At 49.7% G+C, this 9,873-nt stretch overlaps 1 pseudogene; it reads left to right on the top strand.

Moving 5' to 3' along the window:
• Positions 1 to 8,001: 8,001 nt before the first annotated feature.
• On the top strand, positions 8,002 to 9,635 carry LOC140392258 (nucleosome assembly protein 1-like 1 pseudogene; annotated as a pseudogene).
• The last annotated feature ends 238 nt before the right edge of the window (positions 9,636 to 9,873 follow it).

A 9,873-nucleotide genomic window follows, 5' to 3' on the forward strand; every position in this document is an offset into this window, starting at 1 on the left:
TGTAGCCTCCCCTCCTCCTGGCCACCTCCGCACTCAAATCTTGGTAAACACGCAGGGTGGTATTGTCCCAAGTACAGCTTTGTGTGCTCTTTACCCATTGCAGCACCCGTTTCTTGTCCAGGTACCTGTGAAAGCGTACCACCATCGCTCGTGGGGGACCCCCTTGTCGCGGCTGCCTCACCTGCACTCTGTGCCCTGTCCACCACCGGCGGGCGCGGGAACACCTCGTTCCCCAGCAACTTCTGAAACATACCCTCCACATATGAGGCAGCGTCTAGCCCCTCTGTCCCCTCCGGGAGGGCCACGATTCTCACGTTCTGCTGGCGAGATCTGTTGTCCAGGTCCTCCAGCCTTTCCAGAAGCACTTTTTGCTGGTCCCTCAACCTCCGAATCTCCACATCCGCCACCGTTTGAAAGTCAGCCTGCTCCTCCACTGACTTCTCCAACTGCTGGAGCTTCTCAGCCTGATCATCCAGCCTTTTTCCCATCTGATCAATCAACTTCTGAAGCGGCTCCAAGTTGTCACGCTTCAGAGCCAAAAAGCCCTCCTGCATAACCCTGCAGCAGCTGCTCCATTGTGGGCTGGGCTGTCGGCTCCTTGCTCTGAACAACAGCCATGCTTTCTCTCTCACAGCCTCCACTGTGCCCTTACTCGACCACTTCTTCTGCTGTTTACAGTCCCTCCGGCTTCTTATACACAATTCTGTATGGGTCCAGTGCCTGAGTATTATTGCTTTCCAGTTCCGCGCTCAAAAGCGCAAAAACGTCAGGGGAAAAGGTCCAAAAGTCCGACCAAAACGGGAGCCACCAAATGTGTGACCTACTCCCTCATAGCCGCCACCGGAAGTCCACACACCCCTCCACCCTTTGCTTTGCCTGATGACGCGGTATGGTCCGCCCGGTGAATTGAGAAGCCTACAGGTTGTATGGCACAGTCCGGTGAGGAGGGGGTGAGCCATGTCTCTGGGAAACAGAACACAGCTCTGAGAGGTACGTCTAGCGTTAAGTTCATCCAGCTTGTTTTCGATTGCTTGGACTGTGGTAAACACCACTAGTGATATAACCTGCACATCTTTGGACTGTGGGAGGAAACCGGAGCACCCGGAGGAAACCCACGCACACACGGGGAGGATGTGCAGACTCCGCACAGACAGTGACCCAAGCCGGAATCGAACCTGGGACCCTGGAGCTGTGAAGCAATTGTGCTATCCACAATGCTACCGTGCTGTATGTATTACGGCACTGCCTGTGTATTACAGGTACTACGGTAAATCCCTGCCTGCTGGCCCCTCCCAGCAGGCGGTGTATAAAAGTGTATGCTCTCCTGCGCTGCTCCCATTCTGGTTCCAGCTGCAGGAGGCACAACATCTTGTGCAATAAAGCCTCGATTGTTTCACCATTCTCGTCTCGTGGTAATTGACGGTACATCATGGACGTTTGCCAGGAGTATGCTGGGGAGAGGGGTCTTGAAACCGCGTTGCTTCAGTCTAACCTGCAGACCGCTGCATTTCCCTCGCTTCCTCGGGCGGTGGCTGCGGCTGGATGGTGTCGGGATCCGATGGGAGACGTCAGCCTTTGTGGAAGGTAGGTGATTGCGTCTGGCGGGGTCCCGGGCGTTGGTTGAGGTAGAGGGGTTGCTAGGGGGGCATGTTTGTGGTCTGGATGGGTCCCGCCATTCTGCGGGCACGGGAATACCTTGCAGCGCGTTCGGGTCCTTGCGCGGGGTCTCCACCATTTTGGGGGTCCTGGGTCACAAACTACCCCCAGGATCGGTTACAATACTGCCGACCTCAGTGGCAACCCTCTTTCTGACCAGCACTGCCATCCCCCTCATCTTCATATCTAGTCCTGTGAAACACCTGTCCCACCCAGCCCTTCCTTAGCCTTGTCTGGTCCCCCAGCCTCGGCTGTGTCTCCTGAAGAAACAGAACGTCCGCCTTCAAACTCAAATGTGCGAAAATGCACAACCTTTTCGGGGCCCCCCGCCCCGCTCGCCAATCAGCCATATCAATCTCTTTAGCCAGCTCCCCGAGGTCCATGCCTCGCTCACCCTCGGGCTCACCACGAGTTGTCCCCTAACCAACTGTACCATAGCAACATCAGCCACGTCGCACTGCAGTGAGTCTGATACTTATAAACACAAATCAAAAAAAATCATGTCACAAGGGTAGTGACAGCAAAAAACTCTGGAGTGCTTTTAAAATCTTATGACCATAATCTAAACTAAAACATATGAACACTTTTAAGCATGCCAAGCATAAAGTTATATAATAATACAGTGCGGATTTAAATAGTTTCACAGACTTAATCGAAATAATCAAACATATTTTGACTTATTGTTTTTTTAAAATATTTTTTTATTCTCCTTTTTCACATTTTCTCCCAAATTTACACGCAACAATAAACAATAATCAGTAACAAATGTAATGTCAATCCCCATATCAATAACAACGATCCCATCCTCCCACCAAACCCCAAACATTAGCCCGCATGTTAACATAAACAAATGACAAAAAGGAATCAGGAATCACCCATAGTCACCATTAACACATACAGTCCCTCTCCCCGCAACCCTCCCAGCCACCAACCCCCCTAATGTTCGATGTGATCCAATTCTCAAAAGTGCATAATGAATAACGCCCATGAATTGTAGAACCCCTCCATCCTTCCCCTCAGTTCGAATTTGACCTTTTCAAGCGTTAAGAATTCCAGCAGGTCCCCCCACCATGCCAGGGCACAGGGTGGAGAGGTTGATCTCCACCCTAACAGGATCCGCCTTCGGGCGATCAACGAGGCGAAGGCTACAACATCTGCCTACTCGCCCGTTTCCAACCCCGGCTGGTCTGACACCCCAAACATGGCCTCCCGAGGGCCCAGGTCCAGTTTCACGAGCACCACTTTAGAGATTACCCTAAAAACCTCCTCCCAGTAATCCTCCAGTTTTGGACAGGACCAAAACATATGAGCGTGGTTTGCGCCACCCCCCCCCCCCCCCCCTCCCCCCCCCCCCCCGCAACTTTCACACACATCTTCTATCCCCTCAAAGAGCCGGCTCATCCTCGCCCTTGTAAGGTGCGCTCTATACACCACCTTCAGCTGTATCAGCCCCAACCTCGCACCCCACACACGAGGTGGAGGCATTCACCCTCCGTAGCACCTCACACCAGAACCTCTCCTCCATACCCTCTCCCAACTCATCCTCCCACTTTGCCTTGATCCCTTCTAGTGGCACCTTCTCCTCCTCCAAAATAGCCCTGTAAACTGCCGATACTACCCCCTTCTCCAGTCCCCCTGTCGTCAGCACCTCCTCCAGCAATGTGGAAGCTTGCTGTACTGGGAAGCTCAGAATCTCCTTTCTGGCAAAGTCTCAAACCTGCATGTATCTAAATATGACTTATTTTTTTTAATGTTTTAAAAATTTAGAGTACCCAATTATTTTTTTTTCAATTAAGGGGCAATTTTGTGTGACCAATCCACCTAACCTGCACATCTTGGGGCAATTTAACGTGGCCAATCCATCTAACCTGCACATCATTGGGTTGTGGGGGTGAGACCCACGCAGACACAGGGAGAATGTGCAAACTCCACACAGACAGTGACCCAGGGCTGGGATCGAACCCGGGACCTCAGTGCCGTAGGCAGCAGTGCTAATCACTACGCCACCGTGCCGCCCCTTGTTGACTTATAAATAATCACCATTAATCATTAGGAAAATAAAAAATTACTTTAAAATATCAATGACATCAGGAATGCCTGTATAAATGAAAAGGAAAAAATACTTCCACATACCTTGAAAACACTTGGTAAAAATGTCGTCTGTTGTTTACAATTGAAATCTGCAGTTTTAATACCTGTTCCCAAGCTAGCGGTTTCATCAGTGGGTGGGGCTGTATTCCTCCTATGCTGCATTGGAACCTGCGTATCATGGACTCCCAAGACTGCTGCACTGAGAGGAAGGTTGATTAGAAGGTTCATTGCATTATCCGAGCGCACGTAAGTGCACATTTTTTTCATTTAAAATCGGGGGCCAGTGTTTCTCCAGTAATTTAAGGACAAGTCTGTTTGATAACTTCTCATATGTGTTTTAAAAGAGATCCATACTGCTATTCAACCACACTTTGGGTGCAATCTAATGAAAAAAAAGAGTCCCGTTCTGGGCGGGATTAGTGGGGTAGAGTCCAGCTTTAACCTGATAAAGCTTATTTAAATACCTATTTAAATATGCTGATTGGTTCATGTCCAGCGAGAGTATGAACCAGATTGCGGTCAGGTGCCGCAGGCCGGGAGCATCATGCTCTGCGTCCGGCCCGAACCCCGCTTAAGGACTCTCCCGGTGCACATCCCGGAATAGCAGGGATTAACCCCGGTCTCACCCCCGTCCCAAGGAGTAGCATCCCACAGGAGTAAGAGAGTTGATGGGGCCCGTGCCAGTGACTCCCGCAGGGAAGGACCTTGGACTCCCTCCTCCCCTGTTCCTGCTGCATTTGATGGGCAGCGGGCAGAGCAGGGTGGCACCATGCCATCTGGGGCAACCGAGTGTCAGGCAGGCCCATCCAGTCCAGTCGCCCCAGAGAATGTCAGCCAAAGGGAACCCATGTCACAAAGCGTGAAACGCAGCAGGCCACCTCCACTCCTGATGTATCACCTAGGGAACCACCTAGACATAGTGTTATGGCCCGTAAGGCCAGAAAGGTAGACAGAGGTTAAGTTGGCATGGGTGCAGCACATAGGATAAGATTAGGGGCTAGAACACAATCCTGTACATAAGTGTTCACCATTTCACAATAAACACCTGTTCACAATGTTGCAAACAGCCTTGCAGCTCTGTCACAAGGGTGTGAGGGATGTGCTTGTCTGGATTGGCTGCGGAGGGGGCGCTGAAGGGCAGGGGAAAGAGGGGCGGACGTTGGGGGTGGACTTGAGCCACCAGTCCAGTCACCGCTCACCTCCCCGGGTATCCCGCCCCAACCCCATCCCTCTGCACCCAAACCTATTCCCCCCTCACCATCCCTACCTCCGCTAGCCCAAGGGTTCGGTGGGACCGTGTGATGGAATGGCCAGCTCGCATGCAGGTATCACCCAGGTGGACCGTGGAAACCGTGGGCAGAAGTCGGATGCTGTCAAATGATGCGGAACACCAGGAAGTCATCTTCCTCCATCCCATTGACCAGACCCGCTTTTACTGCCAACCCAGGGCCTGCACCCTGTAGTGAAGCAGGTAAAATCATGGAGGGGGTTGCGAGGGGGTGGGGGGTGGGGGGTGGGGGGTGGGGGGGGTGGGTGGGGGGGTGGGGGGGGGTGGGGGGGTGGGGGGGGGTGGGGGGGGTTGGCGTGACGCAGGGAGGGTGATCATGGTAAGGGGTGGTCAATCAAGGGGTGGTGTGGGGATAGGATGGGGAATCCGTGCCGCTAGCCCGGCCCCCCTTGTTGGTGAACCTGGAGGCAATTAGGGTGTCCCATGCACACCGGCCCAGGCGCACACATTGTGCGGTCTCCTGTGCCTGCCAGGGCCCCCTGTCCTGCCCATCCTGGCCCTCCTCCACATCCGCCTCATCGAACGAGGCCCAGCGTTTGCCCTCTTCCTCCATCATGTCGCCCCTCTGCTGCGTGATGTTATGAAGGACGCAGCAGGCCACCACAATGTGAGAGACTCTCCTAGCGCTACACTGGAGGGCCCCTTCAGGGCAGTCCAGGCACCTTCAGAATGCCAAAGCACCGCTTGATCACGCTCCTGGTCGTGGCATGAGCTTTGTTATAGCGGGCCTCCACGTCGGTCTGTGGCCTCTGGATAGGCATCATCAGCCACGACTGCAGCGGATAGCCCCTGTCATCTAAGAACCAACTCCACAACCGGGTGTGCGCCTCGAAGAAGTCAGGAACTGTCGAGTGTGCCAGGATGAAGGCATCGTGCACACTACCCGGGTATTGGGCGCAGATGCGCATGATGTGCATCTCATGGTCACATACCAGCTGCATGTTCATCGAGTAGAACCCTTTTTGGTTTGTGAAGTCCGACCCGTCATGGGCCATTGCCCGTAGGGTGACATGCATCTCTTTGATCACCCCCTGGACCTGGGGAATCCCGGTGATGACGGCGAACCCTAGCCCGGGCATCCTGGTGGGCACGGTACACATTGAATTTGATATATTGTGCCCCCTGGGTATATATGGCCTCCGTTACGGCACGGGTGCACCTGTGCACCTGTGCACCGAGGTCTGTGAGATTCATGACTGGTCCCTGTGGTGATATGCCTGTGCACAGTTTTGTATATAGTTGTCTAGCAATGTAAATAGTTATCGATACGACCTCCAACCAGCAGGTGGCAATAGCGACCTACCATGTGACTCAAGAATTTGCCAGTGGGTAGTAAGTCATACAAGAGGATAGTTGCACTACAAGTAGCTCCAGATGAATTCACTGAATTCATTTATTCATTACTGTTTGTATCATAGCTTGTCAATTATCTTTCCATGTGTTCACCTTGTTAATAAATCATCTTACTAGTCAAAGAACTGGATGTTCTGGGTGCATTTGTTACACGGCCACAACTCAGAACATAACATGGTACCAAGAGTATAGAATAAGTGAAGATAACAACGAAGAAGATGGGACGAAACAGGCTGAAGAATGAAAAAATAAAATTATTTGGCCTACTTGGTAAACTACGGGCAACTGGAACACAACGCACGGAATGACCGTGAAGTTAGAGATGGAAGGTTTGAAGGCACCTCACCAGCTTCAAGTCACTGGTAATGTAGGTGAGAATTGGCGTGTTTTTAAGCAGCAATTCGGACTCTGTGTTGCAGCCCTTGGCCTGCGGGCACATCCTGACGAGAGGCGTATTGCGTTGCTGCTCACGGTAGCAGGTCCTCAAGCAATAGAAATTTACAATACCTTTGCGTTTGACAGCGAAGAGGAAAGCAAGAGCTTTGATGAACTAATAAAGTACTTTGTCGGCATTACTCTGTGAAGAAAAATGAAATGTTTGAACGTTATATATTTTGTACGTATACCCCCTGCAGGCAAATCTTTTGATAGTTTTTTTAATCGACTTGCGGTTGAAGGTGCAGTCGTGCAATTTTAGTACTTTAAAGTCGTTGCTGATCCGTGATCAGATAGTGTTCGGGATCTTGAATGATAAGATGGGTGAGAGGTTATTGAGGGAAGAAGAGCTTCAATTAGAAAATGCTATCAAGGTTTGTCATGCAAGTGAGCTAACTGCACAGCAGATTACTACGCTTAACCTGAAATATTTTGGCGCCAATCTGGAAGAAGACGACAGCGCCATCAGCATTGTGACGCAGTTGAATACGTGGTCCCAGTGCGGGCGGCCATTTTAAGCAGCTGACCGGATTCACAATTTTATGTCAGCGATGTAGCAATCAACATGTGCCATGGCAATGTCCAGCATTTGGGATGGTGTGTTCCAAGTGTGGCAGAACAAATCACATTGCCAAACAATGCATTTCACGTCCAACAGTGGACCAAACAGGATCGTCAATGAGATTGATGAGATGTCCATTGAAGATCTGTTTTTCGTTGGTCTGATTTCGGCTAAGGACACGATGAGTCCGAATATGCAGAGTGAAGAAGTGTTATTGCCCAGTTGCGGCAATAACAATGGTGATGCTGATACCATCGAAGGCTGATGGACAATTCCAGTGATCTGAATGTCACATTGATCAAATGCAAGCTCGACACGGGAGCGAGGGCCAACTTTCTCAGTTCATTCGATTTGAATGGACTGCGAGTTAAACTGAAAGTTGTAAATCAAACAAGACTATTGAAAGACTACAATGGGAATGAGATTGCGTGCTGGGAGCATGTGAACTCGAAGCATGGGTGCACAACAGAAATAACACCATACTATTTTCCATTGTGGATACGGAACACGAGTCCATCATAGGAGTGGACGCGTGAGAGGCTCTGAACCTAGTTGAGCGGCTGTACATTCCAGACAGCGCTGCAACGGAGGATCATTGCGCTGGCAACTAGATATAATGGCGCAGTTACCCGATGAGATATAGGCCAAAGTTAAAGTGGAGGAAGATAAACCAGACGAAGAGATGGAGGAGCCAAAGGGAATTCCAGAATTCTGGTTAAGTCTTCAAAAATGTGGATGTGCTCAGTGACATGATACAGGAGCATGATGAGCCTATCTTAAAGCATCTACAAGATGTAAACGTAAAATATTCAGAGCATTGACAACCAATGAGCTTTACTCTGGGGTTTAAGTTTGAGCCAAATGAGTATTTCACAAATGAGGTAGTCACAAAAACATACAAGATGGAGTCGCAGCCTGATAAGTTAGAATTTTTCTTCTTTGATGAACCAGAAATCACGGCATGCATAGGGTGCCAGACCAACTGGAAGAAAGGAAAAAAAGTCACATTGAAAACCATTAAAACAAAGCAGAAGCATAAGGGTAACGGCACTGGTAGAACAATTCTGAAAACTGTTCCAAATGACACTTACTTCAATTTATTCAGTCCTTCAGAATTTCAGAACATGGGGAGTTGGATGAAGGTTCTGCAGCAAGACTCGCTGCTGACTTTGAAATTGGACACTTCTTGCGTGAACTTATAATTCCAAGTACAATGTCATACTTTACAGGAGAAGCCATTGCAGATGATGACGATTACGATAATGATTACGATGATGCTAATTACGATGACCATGATTACGATGAGGAAACTGAAGACTCAGATGATGAGCCAGAAGAGGACAACTATGAAAAGCTATTCAGTTAGTTTGGCGGTACTGACTAGGCGATCACAAGGGGCACTCAATCTGAGCAGGACAACGATAAGTGTGAAAGCTCTAAGATGGCATGTGCAGAGGAAGAAAGTAAGATTGCAGCAGCAGATACATCAGCTGAGGGCAAATCAACTGCCAACTGGTAACCAAAGAAATAATCCCCATTTTGGAGAAATTGGCTCCAGGGCAGTACGATGAATCTTCCTATGCCCACAGAATGGTTCCTGCAGTGGACTCCTCAATATTCGAGACTACTCCACCAAAAGGCTTGCAGAAGGCTGTGGAGGCCAAATCACTAAGTGTCTTTAAGACAGAAATAGATAGGTTCTTGATTAATAAGGGGATCAGGGGTTATGGGGAGAAGGCAAGAGAATGGGGATGAGAAAAATATCAGCCATGATTGAATGGTGGAGCAGACTCGATGGGCCGAGTGGCTTAATTCTGCTTCTATGTCTTGTGGTCTAAGAACAGATGGATACATCTGCGTGCAGTTCTACAATGAAAGACAAAGCATATATTGTCATCTTCAGATGAGGATGAGCCACTATTTGAGGCTAAAACACAAAGTGAAGAACCAACGCCTGATGTTGAGGACATTAATCAGCTAAGATACCGGAAAGCGAGGGTGTGCCGAACATTCCTGAAGTCGCAAACTTGCCTGCAACTGCGAAAGCATCCAAACGTTGGACGGCATTGGATGCCTCACCAGTTGGTGGGCATGCAGTTCAGCGCTCGAGAGCAGGCACCATGGATCAACCAACACTCTTCAATTCAGCAAAAGCTCCAGAATCAACTATGGTGGCACAAAAGCCAGAATCAGCTTGCACAGCAGATGATCCTAAAACAGTTACCACGCAAAAACACCAGAAACAACTAATCTCTTGGCCGAGATGATGCAAGGATGATGTCACGCAGAAAGTCAAGCAGAAAAGGAGACGTAACGAGTGGCTTATTTAAATGAGAAGGAAGGGGAAGAGAAGAAGAGTTGAGGACACAGTTGGTCGACCAGGTAGCACCCGCGACAGTGAAGACACCAGCATCGGCAACAAGGCCGATATGCAAGAAAATACACAGAGGTGGAATAGGAAGCATAGCTTCGAAAGATTGAAAACATT

The sequence above is a fragment of the Scyliorhinus torazame genome, chromosome 16 (assembly GCF_047496885.1).
Source record: "Scyliorhinus torazame isolate Kashiwa2021f chromosome 16, sScyTor2.1, whole genome shotgun sequence".
Classification (NCBI taxonomy): domain Eukaryota; kingdom Metazoa; phylum Chordata; class Chondrichthyes; order Carcharhiniformes; family Scyliorhinidae; genus Scyliorhinus; species Scyliorhinus torazame.